Below are 13,517 nucleotides of genomic sequence, written 5' to 3'. Positions count from 1 at the left end.
AGTTGCCTTCCCTCACCCATCTTGACCTGGCCCAAGCCATTTTATTTTAATCCCGTTCAAAGCAGAGGATTAGATAGAAGTGCCGGTCGAGATTACTGAGTGAGCAAGACAGCTCACCACCCCAAAACTCCTTTCATAAAAAAAATGTAGCATCTGCTGCATTCTGTCAAACATGCTAATACAGGAGCGCCTGGGTGGCTCAGTCGTTAGGCGTCTGCCTTTGGCACAGGGCGTGATCCCGGCGTTCCGGGATCGAGCCCCACATCAGGCTCCTCTGCTATGAGCCTGCTTCTTCCTCTCCCACTCCCCCTGCTTGTGTTCCCTCTCTCACTGGCTGTCTCTCTGTCAAATAAATAAATCTTTTTTAAAAAAACCATGCTAATAAAAAGCCCAGTCAATGGAGGACATTTATGTTTCTTTTGGATAAGCCCTTACTTGGGATCCACATGAGAAATGGTTTAGGGGTGCCTGGGTGGCTCAGTCGGTTAAGCATCTGCCTTCGACTCTGGTCATGATTCTGGAGTCCGGGATTCGTGCCCCACCTCCGGCTCCCTGCTCCCTGCTCAACAGGGATTTTGCTTCTCCCTCTGCCCCCTCCCCTGCCCCCCTGCTCATACTCGCTTGTGCTCTCCCTTGCTCTCTCAAATAAATAAAACCCTAAAGAAATGGTTTTGTTTCTGTAGCTCCTGGCCAAGCCTCAGAAATCCAGTGGATTTTGCCTGTAACCCAAGATTTGTATGAAGAATAAAGCCCCATGGCTGTCAAACCGCAACACTGAAAGTAGAAAGTGACGGGTGATTCTCGTGCACCCATGAAACCCACTCCTGAGCCACAGTGCACAGCCCTGCACAGTGAAGTGCTGCTCACGGCCAGGGTCTGCTTGGTGGGGAGGTAGTGCCGAGGGGATCTTAGAGGTGCCTGTTGCCTGCCCCCTGGCCAAGCACCAGGATCACAGTATGGCTTAGTTCAGAACACCTCACAATGTCTGCATATATCAAGACCTCAAGTCGTACACCTGAAATACATACCATTTTTATATGTTAAAATATCTCAGGGCACCCGGGTGGCTCAGTCGTTAAGCGTCTGCCTTCGGCTCAGAGTGTGATCCCAGGGCCCTGGGATCGAGCCCCGCATCGGGCTCCCTGCTCCTCTGGGAGCCTGCTTCTTCCTCTCCCACTCCCCCTGCCCGTGTTCCCTCTCTTGCTGGCTGTCTGTCTCTGTCAAATAAATAAATAAAATCTTTAAAAAAAAGATATCTCAAAGTTCTTTTGTGGGGTTTTTTTTTTACGATTTTATTTATTTGAGAGAGAGAACACACAAGCAGGGGGCGGAGAGGTAAAGGGAGAATCAGACTCCCCACTGAGCAGGGAGCCCGATGAGGGGCTCCATCCCAGGACCCCGGGATCATGACCTGAGCCAAAGGCAGACACTTCACCGACTGAGCCACCCAGGTGCCCAATATCTCAAGTTCTTAGAAAACTAAAAATTCTGTTGTGGTATCACAGAAGCCTGGATCATGCTGTTTGGTTGTGCTGTTAGGCAAGTTACTTGATTTCTCGAAGCCTTGGTTTTCGTCATCTATACAATAAGGATGATTATGCCTGCCTCAGAAGGTCGTTGCAGGGATTAAATAATTTATGCAAAGCATCTACCATAGCAATACATAAGAACCACTCGGTAAGTGCTAACTCTGATCACAGTTCAGAGGCAGTGAAGGCTTTGGGGCTCCAGAATCAGAAGGACTTGGATTTGACAGCCTGGCTGGCTCAATTGATAGAGCATGTGACTCTTGATCTCAGAGCTGTGAGTTCGAGCCTCACCTTGGGTGTAGAGCCTACATACATACATAGGCTAAATTAAAAAAAAAAAAGGAAGTACTTCAATTTGAATCCTGGCTCTTGTTTACTTAGCTGTATGACCTTGGGCAAGTCACTTAGTCTCCCGAGTCTCGGTTTCCTCATTCATAAAATGGGGATATAATAGCGCTAACCATATTTCCTAGGGGTGTTGTGAGTGAGGAGTAAGTAGCATAAAGCATTAGAACGAGCGTGACATCTGGCATCTAGTAAGTAAGCACTCCAATGTGAATTTTTCATAATTAGGCTCCATTTTGTTCAAAGACATATCACACATTGGAGTGCTTACTTAAGAATGAATTCAGCCAACAGATACGTGGAAAGATGCTGAACAGCACTCATTATCAGGGAAATGCAAATTAAAACCACAATGAGATATCACCTCACACCTGTTAGAATGGCTGCGATCAAAACGGCAGAAGAAAACAAGCATTGGCGAGGCTGTGGAAAAGAGGGAAGCCTCGTGTACTGTTGGTGGGAATGTACGTTGGTGTGGCCACTAGGGAAGTTTCTCAAAAACTTAAGAATAGAAATACCATATGATCCTGTAATTCCGCTCACTGCTGGCTATTTACCCAAAGAACATGAAAACACCAATTCCAAGACATAGGCACTCCTGTTCACTGTAGCATTGTTAACAATAGTCAAGATACGGGAGCAGCCTAAGTGCCAACTGACAGATGAATGGATGAAGATGTGGTATATACGTACGATGGAATATTACTCAGCCCTGAAAAAGAATGAGATCTTGCTATTTGCCACAACATGGATGGACCTGGAGGGTACTATGCTAACTGAGAGGAGTCAGAGAAAGCCAAATGCCATATGATTTCACTTATATGTAGAATGTAAAAAACAAAACAAGCCAACGAACACATACACACACACTCACACATAGACACAGTCTCAAGGACAGACAACTGGTGGTGGCCAGAGAGGAGTGGGGTGGGGGGGGATGGGCAAAACAGGCGAAAAGGATGAAGAGATACTAATTTCCAGTTATAAAATAAGTAAGTCACAGGGATGAAATACATAGGGAATACAGTCAATAATATCAGAATAACATCGTCTGGTGACAGACAGAGACTACCCGCACCGTGGTGAGCGTTGTGTAATGTACAGAATTGTTGAATCACTCTGTCGTTCCCCTGAAACTAACATAATATTGTATGCTGACTATACTTCAATTAAAAAAAGAAAGAATGAGTTCAAGCCTACTTTACTTTTTCTGCGACAGACTAGACACATTATCTTGTGTAGAATTTATATAAAATAAACTTCAGCTTCGGTCTTTTTCAGGTACAGATTTGATCCTGGAAGGGGACAAGGGGCTCTCCACTTAGGGCCACAAACCACAATGCAAGGGAACCCCAACCCCCTTTGTGGTTATCACGATAGATGTGGACTCACTGATTGGGTAGCTATTAAAATAAACCTGGGACCAGGCATTAATGATCAGAAAGCAAGAAGTTGTATACCCTATAATTGGGTGGCTGACACAGACGAGGGGTTTTTGTTGTTGTTCTTTCTATTCTTGTTGTTCAATGATTTTTGAAATTTAATTTAAAGACAAAGTGGTTTTAATCTCTCCAAGCTGTGCAGGATAGTGCTATAGAATTCATTATGTCCATTATGTTCATGCGAACATTGATGGTACACAATCTTAGCAACACCCTAATTTATGCTGTTGTTTTGTTACTATTCAATGCATAACAGAAGCCGTGAAGCCTGATTCCAGGTGAGACAGCCGGAATACAGGTCAGCTCGCGCACTGCCGCGCTTCCCGTTCTAGGGGCCTCTTCACTCAGTCACTGGAGGCGGCGTGCGGCGGGTGCTCCGGACTGCCGGAGAAAGGAACCAGGGGTGTCTCCCCACAGGGGCAGTTTTCGTGGATGGTAAGTCATTTAAGCCATTATTTTTGTATTAAAAGAGATGCAGATATGTTAGAGAGTGTCTTGCACAATTTGAATGCATTTTAAAAACAGAAGCTGCGAAGAGACTTCTTGCGTACTGAGGACCGTTGCTGGCACTGTCCCCAGACCCCTGGGAGCTCCTATTCAGCCTCTTCTGCCATTATGGAGACTTTGGTAGAAATTTTTTAAAAGTACTGCTGTGCTGGGTAACAGATTTTCAAGTGTCAGTGTTCCTGGTGTAAATTTCATTTCTCCTGTGAAGTTTGTGAGGATAGTATTTCTAATTAGGTGGGTTTTTTTTTTTTTGGATTTGTAACACCATTAATATCTGAACATGGTAATCAAAATCAAATAGTAAAGGAGAGATACAAGACGAAAAGCAAGCCTCTGTCCTCCTTCTCCCATCCCCTGTGCCCCTCCTGAAAAGTAACCATTACGAACAGTTTCTGGTAAAGCTCTCGCCTCCAAAATTGACGCATATGATAATAGCAGCTGATCTGTTTTTATCGGAATCAGAGTCTGACCGCTTGGCTTCAAAATGGCATGATTTTTTCAGACCGGTGTCAGACTGTGGGGTCTACCAGGACTCACAGATGCTGTCGGAGGCAGGAGCCTTGTGGAAGGGGTAGCTTCTGGACTCGGAGCCAGGATTTATTTCTAAGTGCGACCCTTTATTAAAACCCCAAACCAGTACTTTGCTTTCGGGTTTTAGCTTTGGTTGCTGAGCGACCTGGGGGCAAGCCACGTCTCACACCAGAGCTTTGGTTTCTCCTGTAAAGTCCCCTCCAGTTTCAGATGTCCTCGGGCTCCATCATTTTTACATAAAGCCAAATCAGTGAAAAGACTAGGATTAGGTGATTTAATCCTTTCAGAGAACATTTTTAAATATCGAACACAGTTGTAAGTGAATAGTCTCTGACTCAGAGCAGTCATTTGCAGACTGTGTGGGTGGGTTGGCGTTGGCAAGTGAAATTACAAATGTAAAGATTTACATTAATTTCGGGACCAAGAAGCTGAGCAACAAAATTACAGCTCGGAGTTGGGGTCAAAGGTGACCTGATTTACCTCCAAATAATTAACATCTGTCTTTTCAAAGCCCAATCTTATTATGTATAATGTGCACTTCGGTATGCGGGTGGGGATTTGTTTGAACAACAAATACTGGATGCGGCAATTTCTGGACACAAAAAATGCCTTGTGTTCCACTTAAAATGTTTGGAGGAGCTTTCCCATCATTTCAGCCATTATTTGCTTTATGTGCAGGTGAACAAGTTCAGATGCATGGTGCTCTTCTTAGCCAAAGGCTTAACAGAGCCTTTGGTATCCTGGCAACAAATATAAACAATGTTCAAGTGACAGATTGAACGGTTGTTTTTACTGGACCCTCTTCAGAGACAAAACTGAGTTTAATTAAAGGAGTCTGTGAATCCATGTCTTTTCCGTGACTGTCAATGAAAGGGACAGGGGAAGAGAGGTCTGCGTTTGATGGTGAACATTCATCCTAGGATTTCATTTCCTTGGGCAACTTTTGCAAGACAGGCAGGAAATGTAGCACTCTCGAGATTTAAGAGAACGTGCCAAATGTGATCACGTGACCCATTTCACGGACGCTAACGTTTTCGCTCCCAAATGGGAGATGATTGTGGCTGGAAAGGCAGAACCAGAGAGCGACGTCTGTACTTCGCTGTTGACAGATGGATTCCCCAGGGCCTCATGTTGGGGAGTGAAAAGGAAAAGTCTTCCATCAAAAGGAGATTCCAGTGCCCTGCTCAGCCAGGAGCAAAAAACGTCTCCTGGCCAGAGGCAGATGCGTGGTGAGGCTAACGTTGCTTGGGCTTCAGAGCAACCCCTTGCCCGGGCCCCATAGCAACGTATTCATGGTCATGTGGTCTTGTAAAATGTTCAAAAGTAAGATAGGCTTGAGGGTTCCAGAATTATATAAGCCGATGTCCCCACAAAACCTGTACCGGCTCCTGCTGGGGGAGCTGGCGTAGAGGAACGAATTCGGGGCCAGCCCTGTACGTCGGGGCAGAGGCTTCACCCAAGTCTGGGACTTCCTTATCACCCAATCTCCCCGCTGTTCCCCATCTTCCCACTCAGGACTCACTCGTGGGACTCTTGAGCTCAAGGTCTCCTTTTCAAACACCAAACTTTCTCACGTAGCAACTATCCAACTCAATGGCTCTGCTGCTCGGTTTCCCCCATGTGGCTTATGTGGCTGCCACGAGTTCCTACCCCACAGGCATAGATTAAAAGGGTTAATATGTGTAAAGTGCTTAGAACAATGCTTTACATTATTTTCATGTTATTCATGGGATCTATCCCTGCCCTCCCGATTTTCTAAAATTGTCTCAAGATGGGGCGCCTGGGTGGCACAGCGGTTAAGCGTCTGCCTTCGGCTCAGGGCGTGATCCCAGCGTTATGGGATCGAGCCCCACATCAGGCTTCTCCACTATGAGCCTGCTTCTTCCTCTCCCACTCCCCCTGCTTGTGTTCCCTCTCTCGCTGGCTGTCTCTATCTCTGTCGAATAAATAAATAAAATCTTTAAAAAAAAAAAAAAAGAAAATGCCACAGGTACTGTAAAAAGTGAAACACGCACGCACACACGCACACACACACACAGAAAATTATGAAGAAAGAAAAGGACACCTTTGAACTGGACCGAATAGGGACATTGCTTATAGTGATAATTCTGAGCTCTAACTCAGAGCACTCATTTTACAACCGTGATTATGAAACAGAGCAAAGGTCAAAAAAAAAAAAAGTCCCTCCTGCCTCACACCCAGACCCCACTCACTGCTGGCCCATTGGGCACAGTGCGATCACCAGAGCTGCCTTTGCTCTTACACTATTTCAGTGAATCCGTGGGGTCCCAGCCTGATTTCCCAACCCTGGGACTTCACTCCCCAGGGAAAGAAACTGCTAGAAAGAGACGACATACTAAGACCTTTGAAAGCAAGAGATCTCTTTGCATTTTTGCAATTAAGCTTGCTGCTCAGGAGTGCATTTATTATAAAAATTGAGCCTTGAGGTGGATTTATCCTAGAAAAAAAGGTCAGGGGGTAAAGGCAGGTGTGTGGGCACTAGGCAAAAGCATGCCGTTTGCCAGTTAGGATAGAAAGCTGAAAACCTGGCCAAGCGACATTGTCATTTCACTTCAGCCCCCGTGCTTCTCTGTGTGTCTTGGGTCATCATGGGTTAGTGCCTTGGTCTATCCACCAGGAAGAATGGATATCAATTTCTCTTGTTGGAGTTTCAGTACCGTTTCTTAGTTCTCCTACTAGGGGCTATGGCCCTTTTCTGAATTTCTAGAGCCCGACAGATTGGATGAAGTGAAGCCTGTTTCTTATGATAAAACAATTGATACAACCAAGCACCGGGGACTTCTCAGAAACTCCAGAACCAGGGTAGGATCATGGCTATTTTGACCTCTTCTGTGCCTGATGTCGTGCTAAGCGCATCACGGGACGTAGAGTAACTCTCCCGATCCTCTCGACAGGCCTGAGAGAGAGGAATTGTAATTAATTCCATTTCACAGCGGACAAAACTGAGGCTTGCCGAGGCAAGATAATGCATGCACTCTGAGCCGTCTGACTTGACGGGAGTTTCAAAGAGCACGGCACAGTGAACCTGTCCAACATTTTATTGTGGGTCATGAAACATATTAAAATATGAAAGCCGGCTAGTTTCAATAACAAAAGACAGAATCCACTTGACAAATATTGAAGAGAAATTGTAATAACCAAAGCACGGTTCACAGAATCCATTTTTAGAGAACAGGTTATTATCTCTTTTTATTATTTTTATTGTTTTTTTATTTTTTTACGATTTTATTTATTTATTTGAGAGCGAGAAAAAGAGAGCATGAGCGGGGGGGGGGGCAGAGGGAGAGGGAGAAGCAGGCTCCCCGCTGAGCAGGAATCCCCCCTCCATGTGGGGCTCGATCCCAGAACCCTGGGATCACGACCTGAGCCGAAGGCAGACACTTAACCATCTGAGCCACCCAGGCGCCCCTGTTTTCTCTTTTTAGCCAATTTAAGAATTATTGTTGTAAAAAAAAAAATCACTGGAACCTAAAGCTCTCGAGTTAAGTTTGATTTTATTCAAGTTGCGTTAACTTTTCCGGGACAGACCTTCCTTCTAAATGAAGGCTCTTCGCCAGGAATGCAGAGCTCCCTGTAAGGCTGCACGCCTGGCGGCTGGGAATATGGGGCCCTGGGGTAGGCTTAGCCCAAACCGAATACCACAAGCACATGGCCAGATAGTGTTGGGCGCCCCTTCGCCCCTCCCCAGGCTTGCAGAGACCTGGCTGGGCCTTGGTCTATCTTCCCCAATTGCACCTTACCCGGAGAGACATTCCTACTACTCTTCTCAGCACATGCTCTGTGGTCCCAAACCAAGCCACTTGCCATCCCCTTGTCACGCTGCCTATCCACTTTGAGGTTTCCAGACTTGGCTGTATTACTCCTCCCGCCCTCTGCCCCGCTGGCCCCTTGACCAGGACACAGTCCTTCAAGACCCAGCTGAGATCCCACGTCCTCCTCGAGCCTTCCCCAGACCCCAGCGCCCAGGCTCTCTGCCATCTTCTTCGAAGTGCTAAAGTAGTCTATCTGTATCAGCTCCACGTGCACAGGGATTTTGTCTGGTTCATTCATGGTTGTAGCCCCTGTGCCTAGAACAGTGCCTGGCACGTAGTAGGTATTCAAGAAAGTCTCGTTAAGTGATTGGATTAAAATGTTTATTTCATGGTATGGTAGCCACGTGTTTCCTTGTCTGTTTCCATTAGGGGTTCTCTCTGGCTCCTCTTTACATTCCTAACACTGAGCACAGAACCTAACACACAGTGAATGTCCATTGGAGAGAGAAATGAGGGAAGGAAAGAAGGAAGGAAGGAAGGAAGGAAAGAAGGAAGGAAGGAAGAAAGGAAGGAAGAAGGAATGCCATGTGGCATTTGTTCCTCTGGTTATCCATCGGCATGACTGTATTTGGGCTGGATCCAGCCTCTCGCTACCTGGGGACAGTCCTGCAGTACTAAACTGCACGGGGCCTTCCTGACTTGCATCTGTTGTTTGCCTCGCCCCTGGGCTTACAGGGAGGATCTGGAACAGCAGGGCTTCGGAAATCCTGTACTACTGTTATGTTGTCCATGCTAGGGAACTAGAGAGCCAGGGGCTGGGGTTGCATCCCTCCCCAAATCTGCGTAAAAACAGGCCTGAGTCCACATCAGGTGCTCCTACCAACCTGTGAGCACACGCTGCCCGTTTGAGCATAAGCCCCTGGCACAGGGTAAATACTTGATGGGTATCTGATTGTGATGGTGACAATGCTGAACACCGATTGTCACACAAGATGACTCAGGCCACTCCAGGGGAGAGGAACAGGCATGTTATTGGGGCACCTGAGGACGCTGCCATCAGAGCCGTACCAACGGCACACCCACGTGACCTATTAGGGCTGATTAGACCAGACATACTTCTGCGCCTGGGCCTGATGTTCCCAGCTCCTAAGACAGCGTAGCGTGCTCATTGAAAGCGGTCAGAACCCTAGAGTGAACGTGACCCTCTTTGACCTGCTCTGAAAGCAGGTGAGTTTGTTCTTTCCCTTCCTCTCTCCCTCCATCTCTGTCTCTGTCTCTCTGTGTCCTTCTCCCTCTCCCTCTCCCTCTCCCTCTCTCTCTCAGGGCGATGGGAAGCCCTTAGGGGGAGCAGGGTCTTGGTCTATTGCTGCTCGCCATTCGTCATTTCTGGAGCGTTTTACTATGGGCCAGGCACTCTTTACTTGCGCGTGGATTCTCTCATGCAGTGCTTTCGGCAGCTTTATGATGCAAGGGCTATGATGACCATTTCTCAGATGGGAAGACTGAGGCCCCTGGCATGCCACATAAAGCCCCTGCAGCTGAAAGCAGAGGCCCGGCCTCTCAGAGAGGGCCGGGCAGCCGCGCAGGATAGCGCGATGCCTGGAAAATGACCAGGGAGAGCTGAGGAAGCGGACTGCTTCCGCCTGGGAACCACCGGCCTGTGTGGGGACTGGCCCAACGTCAGCCGTGAGGAGAGGCACTTGGTATCGTGCTTTATTAAGAGCATGACTCTGCCTCTTTCCAGCTGCAAGACCGTGGGCAAGGTCCTAAGCGCTCGGCGCCTCAGCTTGCTCAGCTGTGAAATGGGGTCAAGAGCAGCACCGTAGTGCGGACGGCATCAGTGAGTCAGGACCGGCGAGGTGCACGGGCTAGAGCTTGGCACAGCCTGTGAGCTCACGCGGGAAGGCCCCCTCGTCCGTGCAGAGGCCGGCTTTTTCCAGGGAAGCTTTGTAGGGGGCGCTCTCGGCGTGTTGGCGGTACGGTAGTCTTTGCTGTCGACGGGGGAGCGGCCGAGGGAAACGTACCCACCTGCCACTGGCGGAACTGGGGGCGAGTACCTGGCCGAGCGGAGGGCTGGGCACGCCCTGCGGAGACAACACGGCTGTCGTGGGCCTCGTGGCGACTGAAAGCGGCTGGCGGTGCCAGGCTGGGTGAGAGAGGCGACTGAGAAAGCCCCCCGCGCGGCCGCCGCCGCCAACGGCGAGCTCACGGCCGCCGCGCCCCGGGCCGGGCTCCGGGCACCTCCGCGCGGCGGCCTGCAGAGGGCGCGCTCCCTCGCTCCCGCGGCCCTGCCGCCCTGCGCCCCTGCTCCCCTGCGACCCCGCGCCCCTGCGCCCCTACGCCCCGCGCTGCCGCCGGCCGGCTCCCGGTGCGGTGCCCTCTGCGCAGGCCGCTCCCCGCCCATATCCGGCCAGCCCACCTCTCCCAAGAAGCCCCCTCAGTCCGCCAAGGCCGCACGCTTCCGCCCGAGAACCCCCAACCGGTCGTTCGCACTTGCGTAATTTGAACTTGGCTGTGCGCTGGCTGGTTCCCTAAGAGCCGGCACAGCAACAGCAAAGCAGGTCCCCCCCCCATCACACACAGCCCCTGGCACCCTGGGAGCGAGTGCCCAGCAAACACTTGACTTGCCTTTATGAGGTCTCGCTGTAGTGACTCCCGAAGGAGAGCCCCCGGAGTGGCAGAAGAGGCGCCGGGCAGGATGCCTGCATGGCCTCAGTTGTCGCCTTGAGCCTCCACTCACCTGGTGGGACTGGTAGGCCAGGCCTTGGTGCGGAGGGTAGCCGTCTGCGGGAGCGCCGGCTAGGTGGAACACTGCAGTAGGAGCCCTGCGCTGGCACCCAGGGCACAGGTATGAACAAGCTGCTGGCCCTTGGGGGAGGCAGCGTGGAAAAATGGAAATGAGAGATTTCGAGTTGGGAAATCCCCCCCCCCTCCACTAGCTGTGTGACCTTGAGCATACCATGTCACTTGTCTCAGCCTGTTTCCTCGCCTGCGTCTCTGAGGGGGTGTGGGGGGGTGGGGGGGATGGGGTGGGGTGCTCAAAGAATACTGGAGCCAGGTCTGTAATGTTTGCGTTTTCACGAGGAGAATGTATTTATCTACTAAGTAATTTAAATTACATTTGATTGTCAGTTATTTATTTATTTTTGTAAGAGTCTGCGTTTTTAAAGTAATCACTACACCCAACATGGGGCTCCAACCTACAACCCCGAGATCAAGAGTCGCGTGCTCCACCCACTGAGCCAGCTGGGCGCCCCTAAATGACATTTTATAGTTGAAAAGTAAAATGGCAGGGGTAGCATTTTGTAACAACCAAATGATCAAATATTTATGAAAGCTCTTCATTCATTCAGGGGGGCTCCACAAAGGTTCAGCGGTTTTTCCATCGCTCAAATACACAGTAGCCACTTGCTAACTGCTTCTGGATGAGAAAGAAAGTGTGTGCTGGGTGATGACGGGAATAGGAGCAAGTCAAATGACAGGATCCACATACCAGTGTGAAAGTTAAGGATACGAATGGCTGGCGTGTGCCAAGTGACTTGTGCGGACACCCGAGCTGTCCAGATGGCAAACGCTGGGTGGCCTCAGAGCTGGGAGTAATGACCCATCCCTGGGAGTGGGTGCAGGCTCCCCGGTGGGGGCCAGGCTCAAGACGGGCTTTGAGGATTGGACTGGATTTCAGTAAAGAGGCATAGGGAAGGGCATCTAGAAAGAGGGAATGGCATGAGTAAAGGTGCAGAGGCAGGAAGTATGAAAGGTTAGGCACGGCAAGTGCCAGAGACCCAGGACCTCCGCCTCATTTCACTATCATGTCCCAGGGACTAGCACGGTCCTTGGTACGTGGTAGGCCCTCAGAAAGTGTTTGTGGAAGGAACCAACAAATGAGCGAATGAATTTGACCAAGTTGAAACCAAAGTTTCCCATCCATTGAGTCGGGACAAGCAGACAAAAAGAAACCAGAAGGACACAGGGGCTTTCAAGAACATTTTCTCCCCCGCCAGATTGGAAGCTCCAAGAATCGGGGACAGAGCCATGCCTGGCTTGTTCCTGCCTGTATCCTCAGCACCAAGAACGGGACCCAGCACACAGAAAGAGCTCTGTAAGAACTCAGTGAAGTGAGTGGATGGATGTGGCGGTTTGTGGGAAGGCATAGACCGTGGAGTCCGAGAGCCCCGAGTCTGAGGGTTGGCCCTACTGGTTATTGCTTCGGTGACCTCCGACAAGTTGCCTAACATCTCGGAGGCTCAGTTTCCCTTCTGATGATAACTCCCACTTCACAGGGTTGTCCTGAAGATTCAGTGACAGAACGTGTATCAAGGGCCTGCTGCCACCTGCAGGGACGGTTCGGAGCCCTCGCGCTCACACCCCGTCGGCTGGAGCAGATGCGGGAGTCCGAGTGGGCAGCGGGGGAGATGGAGAGAAAGGGATGAGGGGGAAAGGAGGCTCGAGGGCCCTGGTTATTTCTGAAGGGAGACCGCAGGGTGCACGCCTGCAAACTAAAGGGAGAGATAGGGACGAGCTCCGGAAGAGGCAGACACCTGCCAAGTGGGCTTTACCGCCGAAGAGCAGGGTGCTGTCTGGAGCCCCCAGGCGACAAGCAGAAGAACCCAGAAGACTCACAAGGGGTTCTGCTGTTCCTGGTCAAGGAAAGCCGCCGTGGCTGATTCCCAGACCCTGCCAGGTTTTCGGGTATTTTCGCAGGAATTTTAGAGACTCGCATGTATTTTCTTCTCTTCTCCCAAAATGTCACAAAAGCACAGTCCACAAGGGGGCAGATGCTGTCTGGCGGAGTCCAATCACCCTAGAAACGCGGGGATATCAAAAGGCCAGCTTCCCCCATAGATGCTCTGGCAACGGAGCAAGCGATGGCAGGGTCACTGGTGACAGTCCCTCCCCCGCCTCATTAGCAGAGGTGTGCGAGTCGTGATGTGGCCACGAGGTGAGCGCTGGGAAGCCGCGGGGCCCTGACTGACGCCAGGGGACATCGGTGATTGCTCAGACTCGGCAGGGCTCCCTGCTTCTGGTCTAGCCTTGCTGTTTGCGTCTCCCTCGCAGGGCCGGGGAGAAGCAAAGGGCCTGATGGCCGGCAGGCCTGACGGGGTGAGCAGAACTCCTGCAAACAGATCTGGCCCATGCCCACTCCATGCAGGGCCCGGGATTGGGTGTCAGGAGATGGAAATCCAAAAGAAAGCAGAAGAATCTAATGGAAATGAGGAGGCAAACCCACACTGATTCAGGGAGTGGCTCTGGGATTAGAGAGGCCTGGGTTCAGATCCCAGCTCTACCACTTCTTAGCTGTATGTCCTAGGACAAGCTTCTTAACCTCAGTTTTCCCGTCCAGAAAATGGGGAGAGTAATCACGGTGCTCACCTCATAGGGTGGTTGTGGGG

This window comes from Ursus americanus, chromosome X, assembly GCF_024610735.1.
Source record: "Ursus americanus isolate L20-20 chromosome X, mUrsAme1.1.p, whole genome shotgun sequence".
Classification (NCBI taxonomy): Eukaryota; Metazoa; Chordata; class Mammalia; order Carnivora; family Ursidae; genus Ursus; species Ursus americanus.
The sequence above is the reverse complement of the archived record's forward strand: the minus strand, read 5'-3'. Positions refer to the sequence as shown.